The 12,516-nt window shown below is 48.9% G+C and overlaps 1 pseudogene; it reads right to left on the bottom strand.

Moving 5' to 3' along the window:
- The window catches only part of LOC136950736 (SH3 and multiple ankyrin repeat domains protein 1-like), a 23,853-nt pseudogene extending 11,337 nt beyond the window's left edge, over positions 1–12,516 (bottom strand).

Genomic DNA, 12,516 nt, shown 5'->3' with positions numbered 1-12,516 from the left:
TCTCTCTCTCTCTCTCTCTCTCACACACACACACACACACACACATACATACACAAACACACACACAAACACACACAGGCACACACAAACACTCAGATCCTCTTTCTCCCAATCACACACCTGAGCATGATCTAGAGGCTACCGTCTATTAGTAATTGTTCTGAGTAACTAAGAACAATAGTATGTAGTAACAATATAGTAACTTTTACTACACCATTCCACTCCACCATTCTACTACATCCATCCACTCCACCATTCTACTACATCCATCACTCCACCATTCTACTACATCCATCCACTCCACCATTCTACCTACATCCATCCACTCCACCATTCTACTACATCCATCCACTCCACCATTCTACTACATCCATCCACTCCACCATTCTACTACATCCATCCACTCCACCATTCTACTACATCCATCCACTCCACCATTCTACTACATCCATCCACTCCACGCATTCTACTACATCCATCCACTCCACCATTCTACTACATCCATCCACTCCACCATTCTACTACATCCATCCACTCCACCATTCTACTACATCCATCCACTCAACCATTCTACTACATCCATCCACTCCACCATTCTACTACATCCATCCACTCCACCATTCTACTACATCCATCCACTCCACCATTCTACTACATCCATCTACTCTACCATTCTACTACATCCATCTACTCCACCACTCTACTACATCCATCTACTACACCATTCCACTCCACCATTCTAATACACCCACGTACTGCACCATTCTACTTCTCCATTCTACTCCACCGTTCTACTCCACCGTTCTACTTCACCATTACACGGCGAACACACACTTCTGCCCCACATCATCCCCCACACAAGCCACTATCCTCCTTGTGAAGCAGGAAAGCTTTCTGGATGTGGGTGACATTGGGAGTGGTAGTGAGGGCTGCTGAGGGCAGGACTAGTGTCAGCTGTGGGCTGAAGATGACTGCAATGCCCGGGACTCCCAGCTCCTCCCACTAGCCCGACTGACCCAGCGCTCAGAGCCTCGCAGAACCACATGACTCATGTATGACACACCCCACCTACCATAAACACCCATACACTCACACATGCACACACACACACACACAATAAGCACTACCATACCAACACCCAAACACATGAACACACTAACACCCACATCCACACCCATACAAAAAAGCACACACACGCACACACACACACGCAGATACAACAGAACTACTTCAGCCTGGGGCTGGGCCACAGTTTGACGCTAGTGGATCAGACAGAGGCAATGGGGGAGAAGGAAGCCTTCATTTACAAGGCAGCATGGCGTTACACAGCGCAGCACAAACAAGCACAGGACATCAAGACAGGATTACGATCGACCAGCGGACCCCCGCGTACGACCACGTCTGGACACCTCTGTTCCGCACGGCCTCGCACACATCTCCCCCCAACACCTCCCTATCTCAACACTTCCAAACCAGGGTTCAAACAGGAACAGAACCAGGCTACATGTCAACGATCGGCGCGTGCAAAGTGTTCTACGACAACCGTCAAGAACTGAAGCCTGGCCTTGGTTCTGGGCCTGTGTGGACGGCTTTGCACGGAGAACAATCCGGAGTGGAGGACAGCCTGGGAGCTGGATGCTGAGCTGACCGGCTTCTCCACCGCCCCCAGCAAGGACAGCAGTCTGGGAACACGGCAGGCGAAACAAGCACACACCACCCAGACCTGCTGTACCGTGCAGGAGATGCAGAGCGCGCATGCAAGCACATGCAGACACATGTTCACAACAGCACACACACACACACGTTCACAAAAGAACATGTGCACGCGCACACACGCGCACACACACACTTACAGAAGCCCCCGACCCACACACACACCCTTCCCTTTGTCACATCATGGACAGTAAGAGCAGGATCCCCACACCTCATGGAACAGCCACCTCTGCCAGTCAGAAAGTCAAGCCCCCCGACACGACTCCCCCCTCCTCAACACACACAGTGCCTGGTGCTGCCAGCCCCCAGCCAGTGAACAGCACCAGCTGTCTGATCGGTTTCCTTTGGGGCGGTGGAGGGAGAAGAACTGTAGAGAGGATAGAGGCCACTCACTGCTGGGTGTACCGTTTGCGTCACTTAACGCTCCCCATCCACAGCATGGAAACACCAAACACAAATACCTTTGTTCATTTTTTTTGTTTATTTTCATGAACCAGGGGTAAAAGACCTCAGTCTTCGTGGGCTACTTCTTGTCTATACTGAGAAGAACCGCAGATGCATAACTCATAACACAACAATGCTACCTCGTTTCTCTTTACCTCCAGGCCTTACCGTAAAAGAACCAACATCATACATGACCATATATAGCCAGTAATGCAAGTTGTAGTCCATGGCAGATAACCTAAAAAAAACTACAATCAATCCCAGTCTTACCTGGGGCCATCGATGCCATCGTAGGCTCCTACGGTGACGTTGCGAAAAAGTTTCCTCTTAGCTTTCTCACTGCGAGTCTCTGGAAATCACAAATAAATCACAGGTATTCACCATATACTCCCCAGCATTGAGGTGTGTGTATCTTTGTGTAACTCGCAGTGTTATAGTCTATCTCCAGCGACCACATAGCCGACTGTCTGTGTGTCACTGATGTTCCTGACTGTGGCCCAATATCTAGTCAGCTTACAGTACTGTACTGTACAGTAGGCTTGTAGTAACACGTTTGTGTGTACAGGAACTGGCTGAGTGGACCTGAATGTGTCTCACCTGATCGGTCCTTAGTGGGCACGGCTTACCTCCTCCACACACTCTGATGGGAACCAACCAGTCCGACCCTTCACTGTGCCCTCCCAGAAGCCCCCCTCGCCTACACTCAACACTGAGAGAGAGCGAGGGAGAGAAAGAGAGAGAGAGAGAGAAAGAGAGAGAGAGAGCAGAGAACAGAGAACAGAGAGAGAGAGAAGAGCGAGATTATGAGAAAAAAAGAGAGAAAGAATGAAAGAAAGTAAGAAAGGGAGGGGAGGAGTGGAAAGTGGAGGGAGACCAAGAGTCAGAGAAAGCAAGGCATAGTGAATCAGGTCATCACAACCAGCACCGACCCTCAAACCCTCGAGCCACGAGTCCCCCCCTCACCTTTGACCTTTGTCCCCCTTGCTGAGCGTGAGCTCTCTGTCGCCGTGGGAAGTGTACGCCCGCGTGGCCACGTACACACGCCCGGGACGGCACTGTACATTCGCTTCATCTGACCGCCGGACACACCCCCGCCGCTCCCCGCGCCGCCACTAACGAGAAGGAGAGAGGAGGAGGGAGGAGGAGGAGAGTAGGAGAGGAGGGGAGGAGGAGGGGAGAGGAGGAGGGGGGGAGGGAGGGAGGAGAAGGAGGAAGAGGGAGGGAGAGAAAGAGGAGGAGGGGAGAAGGAGGGGAAGAGGGAATGCAAGGCGGAGGAGGAGGGAGAGGAGATAGGACAGGAGGGGGGAGGATGGAGAGATGGGAGAGAAGGGGGGAAAAAAGGAGAGAAGAGAGTGAAGAAAACCTCCCTCAGAGCATTGGTTTTCTACATACACATATATATATTCTGGATGCGTTCCCTCCTTGGTCCGGCCCGTCCTCACCCTTGTCTGCCGCGGGGGCTGCCGTAGCCTCTCCTCCGTGTCGCTTTGCCCGCCCCCCTCTGGAGGGGGAGCGGGTCCTGACCCGGGGGGCTGCTAGAGCTCCGCCCTCCCAGAGGACACTCTGCGCTGAGCCTGCACGGACACACAGCAGCCTCACTCACTGGAGAACTCACCACCGGGCTGGGTTAGCTGGGAGTGACTGACTAACTGACTAACTGGCTGACTGATTAACTGACTGATTGACTGCCTGCTGATTGACTGCCTGGCTGATTGACTGGACGACTGACTGGCTGACTGACAAACTGACTGATTGACCGACTAGCAGACTTACTCTTTGACTGACAGCCAGCTTTGTGGTTTTTATTTGATCATATTTTATAGAAACCTTAATTAAACTAGGCAAGTCAAACAAAAACAAAACAAAACAAATGACGAACCAAATTAATGTATTCCCTGAAAGACAAAGTCCTCACTTTTACAGTAAGCTCAATGATCAAAAGAAAGACACTAGAGGTAAGATGTTTCTCCTCAGATCAAATGACAGCTAACACAAGTTTAGCTTCAGGAGCCTTTAACTCTGGGGCCTTTCGGTACCTGCACGGATTGGCTGGTGCTTTGTTGGGCGGGGGCCGCTTGCTCAGGCAGGGTCATGCTGTTGTCACTGTTGCGCGGAGGAGGGGGTAGGGGTGGGGCAGGGGCAGAGACAGAGGCAGCGCGCGGGTGCTCTCCCTCCGTTTGGGGGCGTACTTTGGGATTCAGAAAGGGCACTGAGGACATGGGGGAGAGGGGAGGGGAGGAGGAAGGGAGGGGAGGAGAGGAGGTAATGAAGAGGGGAGGTGAGGGGAGGTAGTGAGTGGGGAGGTGAGGAAAGGAGAGAAGAGGTAAGAGGAGAGGAGGTAAGAAGAGGAGAGGGGAGGAGAGGTAAGGAGAGGGGAGGAATGGGGGCAAGTGCAGAGAAACAGTAGAGGCAGGAAGTAAGATCGTAAGGGTAGATACCAATCAGATAAAGGTGAGGTTGGTGTATAGAATGACCGTAGATGTGGAGAGAAGAATGTTCTCTCTCCATGTGAAGAGACTGAGAAGACGACAGAGGACTCACCCGTGTCTGTGTTGTGATGGTTCTTGATAATTTCCCCGAGTTCAAAATGGCCGGCCATTACCGCTACCTGCAAAACACACAGCATTCACTCGCTCAAGATCAATGTACATTCATTAATACAGACAGGCACTTTCTGTGGATGCATACGGTATTTAAACATCAACAAAGGTTAGGATGAGGGCCTATAAATGGAATGTTTAAGATAATATGATACCCGGATACGATACTATTGAAACCTGGAAGCTAGACCCACAGGAAGTGGACCCTGTTGATGTTCAGGTTTCTATTCATACCTGGAAGGGGGTTTGGCCATGTTTGTTCTTGGCTTCCTTATTGGCTCCCCGATACAAAAGAACTCGGACACAGCTCTCCTGATTGAGAGATACAATAATCATTCAATAAATCATACAGAGATACAATAATCATTCAATAAATCATAAAGAGATACAATAATCATTCAATAATCAAGCTTGGAGTCCCAGAACCAATACTATTAAATAGATACAATCCTCATATTTATACATATATATATATAATATGGTGCCTACCTTGTTGTAGAGGGCAGATATGTGAAGTGGAGTGTTCCCTGAGGCGTTCTGAGCAGTTGTGTCCGCCCCATAAAACAGGAGGTGCTCCAGATGCTGGGCAAAGCCGTACTGGCAGGCCTTGGGAAGGGTGCGTGTGGAGCAGAGATTCACACATGACATGGTTATACTAAGTCACTTAGGAGAAGTTAGGCAAGGGAAAAGGCTAAAGAGAGACAGCTACTGTTGTTGGAAAAAATCTACAAGAACGTAAAGCATGGTACATAGTATAGCTGTGTGGTTTTTATTAGCATCTAAATAACAAGTGAATAAATGAATATACATGTATACCGTATATATAATTGTATGTACACTGTATATGATAAGGGTTCGAGTTAACCCTATCCCTTACCCTATATATATTAAGTAGCAGTGAACAAAATGTAGAAGAGACAGACAATCAAGGCAACACAAATAAGCTTTGCATGTTTCCTCAATCCCAGTCATAAGACTGGTCACACTATAAGAACACAAAAGAATAGAATAGGACGCCATGACAACCAAACTGTGCTGCACAGAGATCATGAGAAACCGCTTCAGAGAATGACACACAAGGCAGCAATTAGACAAACGGGTGCAGGAAGATAGAGATATACAAGAGAGAGAGAGAGAGAGAGAGAGTGGGAGAGAGAGAGAGGGAGTGGGAGAGAGAGAGGGAGTGGGAGAGAGAGCGAGGGTGTGGGGGAGAGAGAGGGAGTGTGGGAGAGAGAGAGAGAGAGAGAGAGAGAGAGAGAGAGAGAGAGAGAGAGGAGAGAGGGGGAGAGGGAGACACGGAAAGAGAGAGATGGAGAGAGAGAGATGGAGAGAGACAGAGAGAGAGAGAACGAGAGAGAGAACGAGAGAGAAAGAGAGAGAGATGGAGAGAGACAGAGATTGGGAGAGAGAGCGATAACTAATCCAATGTCTTGTCATCATTGGACTCAACATGAGATGATTTTGTCGGAGTCTTCCTCATGCAAATTGACTGTTACCAGTGTAATGTTATGGAATCCTTAGATGCAACACGACACCAGACTTTCCAATTTTGTCATTTCCAATTTCATTTGTCGTCTCCTTTGCTTCTCCAATCAGGATTCTCCTTCATTTCATGTTTTTATAGATGACCCCTCTCTGACCCTCAGAGACAGCCTTAGGCAGCATCCCAGTATACCAGCGTGGATGGATACTGTACTTAACCATTGCGGGGCTGTCAGTCAGTGGTGCAGTCTAGTGTGTAATAGTGGGCATACTGTCAATCAATCCCCACCCCCCTCTTCCTCCTCCCTTCCTCCCCATGTATCCTTCCTCATTTCCTAGACAGCATACAGGAACTCCCAATGGGCCCTCTGTTTACGGTGTGTCTGTGTATCCAGTAGACTGCACCACTGACGGACACGGGGTGTACCTTGTGTATTTCTTGCATTCCAAACTCCTCTTCATCCCTGAGCTAGGGAGAGAGAGAGGAAACAGAGAGAGAGAGAGAGGAAGGAGGAGGGACACAGGATGGAGAGACGAGTGATGGGCAGGCAGTGGAATACACAAGACTCAGAATAAAATAGAATAAAAAGAGAACCTGACATACATTACTTAAATACAAAAAGATGATAGGAGACCCCATGAAACTGGATAAAAAAAGAAAGTGACAAGTCCCAGAAGTAGAAAGAGAGTACAGTAAATAGACAGACAGGCAGAGAGAGACAGACAGACAGACAGACAGAGAGACAGACAGACAGACAGACAGATACCTGGTGAGACTCCTCCCATCCGTTCTCATCCCTCACTCCCAGCTTGGCCCTGTAGTAGAGCAGCGTCTCACAGCAGGAGGTGTCGCCCCCTGTCAGCAGGGCGTGGTACAGCGGGGTCAGGCCACAGCGGTCCCGGTAATCAGGTGACACTCCCATGGACAGCAGAGCCTGGAGAGGGGCACAGTACGGGCCAACGCATGTGAAACCATCTGTGTTTGTTAGTGTGTGCGTCTCAGGGTTTGGAGAACAGAACCTACAACTCTTTTTTTCTTTTCTTTGTGTGTGTGTTTGGGTGTGAGAGAGAGTGTAGGGTAATGAGTAAAACCATTTCTGTTAGTTTGTTAAAGTAAGTGTGTGTGCAATGTTCTTGTTGGGGGTTTGTACAGAAGGTGTGTTGGTGTTTTTCTGTGTGGTTGGGATGTTGTGTTAATGTGTGTGTGTACAGAATGTGTGCGTATACGTATCTGTGTGTGTGTGTTAGTGTGTGTGCGTCTCACTGAGCGTGTCACTGTAGGGATAGGGTTGTGGTTACCAGCAGCCCAGCATGGTTGTGTGCTATGACAGCCTTGTGTATGGCTGTCAGTCCATCTCTGGTTCTGAAGTCCACATGGGCCCCGCCCAGAACCAGAATCCTGATGCCTTCCACAGACAGACCCGACTGCATTGCCACAGACAGGGGACTCTCTGGAGGGGGAGGGGGTGGAGAGACAGAGAGAGATATATTGTGAGACACGGGAGAGATAGAGAAATCGAGAGAGAGAGAGAGAGAGAGAGAGAGAGAGAGAGAGAGAGAGAGAGAGAGAGAGAGAGAGAGAGAGAGAGAGAGAGAGAGAGAGAGAGAGAGAGAGAGAGAGAGAAAGGAAGGAGGGAGGGAGGGAGGGAGGCAGGGAGGGAGAAGGTGATATAGAGAGTGATAGAGAGATACATAGATAAAGAGAGGGGTGGAAAGCGATAGATACATGGAGACAGAGAGAGAGATAGAGATGCAGCGAGAGAAAGAGGAGGGAAGTTACAAATATCTGTTGATAAATAGTTGGCCTGACCTCTACACTGGGGCAATGAGGAATCTTGTGAACTGGAGTCAGACCTAATGACCCTCCCAGGCTGCTGTGGAACTCACCTCCGGTGTCAGGGTCATGGTAATTTGGGTCAAGACCCTTCTCCAGCACTTTTGAGATCTTCTCAATGGAGCCAGCCTGAATGTAATCCAGAAATTTCTTCAAGCTTGCCTATAGGGATTCATCAGAAAACTTGTTATCTTTCGTTTAAATATCTATTTTTCTCTCTCCATACACAGTTAGTGTTCTTTAGAATGGCAGTGCACGTGTTTACAAAATGCTACACGATCGTTCGAAAAAAAGAATACCTTGGTGTGAAGTTTTGCAAGTAATTTTTCGTCAAGGTTTGTCTGTTTATAAACCCTGGTCTTGTACCTAAACTGAAGAACAGGAAAGACATGCATTAAAATTCATTCTAGGTCATTGAGTTAAAAATAAACTCTTCTCTCCTTCGTGACAGTTTATGCCTCTGCTATGAGGGTGTTCGGTTAGGTCTCTGGTCTATCTGTTGACATTCATAAAACTTTGTTACCCATGAACTTAAAAATGGGCTTTAAGAATCCATAGAAATCCAATATATAATATTATTGTTATCAATAATGTAGTTGGAATATTATAATTCACATCACTGACATAACATCGTAGTATTATTTATATATTTGCTGGCACGGCCTCTATAGATAATCTAAACAGTGTACTGCCTTCTCTGAAACCAGTGTTCCAGTTATACTGTATAAAAGCCCCACCCATGTCAGACACATGCTGTACAACCAATACACCACCAGAGAGCGCCTTGACACCATTCAGTGTGTCAGAGCCTGCCTCTCTCCTAGTGAGATGTGCAGCATCTCTGCAAATGGAAACACAATCTATGTCATGTCACACCCATTGGCAGCAAGCTCATCTGAAAAACGACTTTCGATAAGAAGTTCCTTTTCTGTAAGTGTAAAGAGAACCGCTGCCAGTCCTCTCAGCATAGGACACATTCAAATGTGAAAAGCAAACTGATCATTTCCTCATTGCATCTCTCCCCCTCTGAAACCCCTTGTCTCTTTGTTTTCCCCCTGTTCCCTTACCTCCAGATAGGGGCACCCCCTTCTCAAAGGATTGTGGGTATTCTCGGAGGGGCCCGCTCCTCGTCCAGGAACTTGGCGTCCCCGACCGTCCCCCCGCCGGCTGGAACAGGCCGTAGTTGTAGACGTCCCACAGCGACTCGCTCAGGGTGCAGATTACCTGGTGCTTGGCGCTCCACACCATGTCGTCAGGGTCGAACTGGAGACACCTCTGACGAGGGGGTGGGGGGGGGTTTGGGGAGGTGGGGGGGGGGGGAGGTGGGGGGGGGGAGGTGGGGGGGGTTGGTCAAGCCATGGGTGTTTTAAAGTGGGTACGAGTGTGTGTTTGTTTGTGTGTGCAGCGAGGGAGGGGGGGATGAAAATGTGTGTGTGTGTGTATGGGTGGAATGAACATGGCAGGGGTGAGGTATGGGGGATTTGGTCTGTAAGGGCGTGTGTGTGTGTGTGTGTGCGTGCATGTGGAGGGCGAAGTGAACATGCATTTACATTTAGTCATTTAGCAGTCGTGCTGAATAAGAGCGTCTGCTAAATGACTAAATGTACAGGGACATTCCCCCGAGGCAAGTAGGGTGAAGTGCCTTGCCCAAGGACACAACATCATTTATTTAAGCACACATACATGCATGTTGGGGATTGAGCATGGCGGGGGTGTGGATAGTTCAGGGTTGCATGTGTGTGTGTGTGTGTTTGTTGGATGAGGAAGATGAGGATACATGCAATTTAAAGTGTCTGTATGTGTGTGTGTGTGTGTTGCATGCAAATGAAATATTAAGTTAATAATTAAACAGTTGCCATGTCCATAACTGATATAAAGATCTAAACAACATGATTTATAATTAGCCTGCGAAGTGGAGCAGTGCTCAACACTTCCTCCTCCAGTTTACCAGCAACAGCAAAAGCAGAAACTTCACTTTCCTCTCGGCTATTTTTTAAGTTGTTCTGTCTGCATAAACTCAAGACCTGCATAGCAATCAATGAGAAATATAGATTTTTAAATAGTCACTCGGAGAATAAAGCTCTATTCACACACACACACACACACACACACGCACACACACACACACACACACACACACACATGCACGCACACACATACTGTACATACACCAGGGGCTTGCTGGTCACAATGGACCAAAGCCTTTGATGTTTTATATTCGTCTGGTGCTGCACATAATTAGATTTTACAGCTATTTCTTTGTTGCCCATATTCCATATAATTCCATTTCTATACGTCTTACAGTGAGAGGACAAGGCTTTTTCTTCCCAGTCTAAGATGAACTTATTATAGCCCCACCAGCCTGAGAACAGCGGTCAGTTGGAGATGTATGGAACCACCCCACATCATTTTCTCCATTCTTATAAAGTGAAATTGCAGCGCTCAGCATAATGCCTTCTCGTCCAGGCCCCTCCCCTTTCCTCTCGTCCTCCCCCCTCCCTGTACCTGTTTGATGCTGTAGCCAACACCATTGGCATGGCAACGAGTTCATTAGAGGAGCAAGGCATCCGTTGCCGTAGCAATGCCTTGGTGGTCCCTGGGAGGTACACCGCATGAGGAGAGGCGCGTGTGTGTGTGTGCGTGTCTATCTGTGTACATGTTTACGCTGCATGTGTGCACGCTCTTCCGTGCGTGTGCTTGTGTGGTTACATGAGTGTGTGCCACGATCAGTGTGTCTGTGCCTGTAACCGCGTGCCGGTATCTCTGTGTTTGTGTGTGTGCCTATTTCTGTGTGTGCCACTATTTGTGTGTGTGTGTGTATTCCCTGCGAGAGACTACTGTAATATATATGAGGGTGACTTCCTGCCAGATAGTTATCTCAGGCTGTGTTTCTGTCTGGCTATGTGCTTCCATGAAGCTCTCTCTAATAAAGCACAGCACAGCAATATGAGTCATACGTCATCCTTTGACTCAGATCAATGTAAGGAGCTGTTGTGTGAATACCCACTGTGTTTAACTATTCATCTCTATCTGTCACACTGCCTCTCTCTGGTGTCCAGCGATTCTCTCTCTCTCTCTCTCTCTCTCTCTCTCTCTCTCTCTCTCTCTCTCTCCACCTCCCTCATCCCGCCCTCCCTATTATTTCCATCCTTCCCCTCCTTTTGTCTCTCTCTTTCTCTTTCTCTCTCTCCCTCTCCCTCTCTCGAACTCCACCATGTTTTAATACCCTTCCTCTCCCTCCTTCTCTGCATCCCCCTCTAATCCACACCGATTATATTTCACCTGCGAGGTGGCGGCAGTGTTCGTGTTGGTCGGTGGGCGGGCCACAACCCCCTCTGGTGACGCTGCCCTCAGACCAACACCGCTCTCCGACTCCATCTTCCCGCCTCTCACTTCACTCTCCAGCCTGGCCCTCCCCAAACTCATTAAAACCTTATTAGATAATTAGCAATTACAGTTATATTGAGGGCATATTAGCTGACATGTAGAACAGTCGATGCAATGTTCTGGGATTTGAAAGTGGAGATGATGATGGGGGAGGGGTTGGCTGGGGGGCTGGAGCTCTAACCTGCGCTGTCTGGGAGTGTGGAGGCGTTGGGCAGCAAACTACTTCTCAACTGCTTCTGCCATTCGGAGGCCTTGTGAATTATTGCTAACTCCCTGCTTGAGAATATTAGTATTATGACCATAAGCTGCAGGTTGGGTCAATTTATTAATGGCATGGCTGCTGGGTCTTGCATGAACCAGAAGTGAAACCTTCAGAGAATGTATTTTGGTATGTTTTTGGGGGGTTCTTCATTGGCTTCTATGAAACACCTGTGAATGAAGTCATCAGTGGTTTTACAGCTGCGTTCATCACTGGTCTAGGCTTAGGTGTTACAAGATGATAGACTGCAACCAGCCTGCTGTCATGAGCTGAAAACCTTGACAGTGTTGTGTCTGACATCATGCACCTACTGTCTGTTTGATGTCGGGGATTCCGATGCGGAACACCATCATGGTCAGGTGGGTGTCTTCCAGGGGCGCCACGGTGGTCATGCTACGCTCCATGTGGGCCCGCTTCTTCTGCAGCGCGTTGGACGGGGCCTGGTGATGGTGCTGCTGATTGGCTGCGGCCAGGTGGAGCTTACTAGTTGGCTGAAGGTGAGGAGGGACTTGATTGGACGTGTAAGGGATTCCCCGGTTACCAGGGTTACTGGACCTCGGCGGCCGATCTCCCCTCTGTCGCCCGACCACGATGGCGGACGGTTTGCCGCCCTCTCCCTTCCCTTCCCGTCTCCCTCCCTTCATCTCCACCTCCACCAGACCCTCCATCCCTCCGTTCTCCTTCTCTCGCCCTCCCTCCCCTCTCCTGCCGCTCCTCCCCTGTTCCTCTTCCTCCTCCTCATCCTCCCCATCCTTATCATCCTCCCCTGGATAGAAGTGTTTGTTGTTTCCCAGCAT

This window comes from Osmerus mordax, chromosome 10 (genome assembly GCF_038355195.1).
Source record: "Osmerus mordax isolate fOsmMor3 chromosome 10, fOsmMor3.pri, whole genome shotgun sequence".
NCBI classification, from domain to species: Eukaryota; Metazoa; Chordata; class Actinopteri; order Osmeriformes; family Osmeridae; genus Osmerus; species Osmerus mordax.
This window is presented reverse-complemented; position numbering and strand designations above follow the sequence as displayed.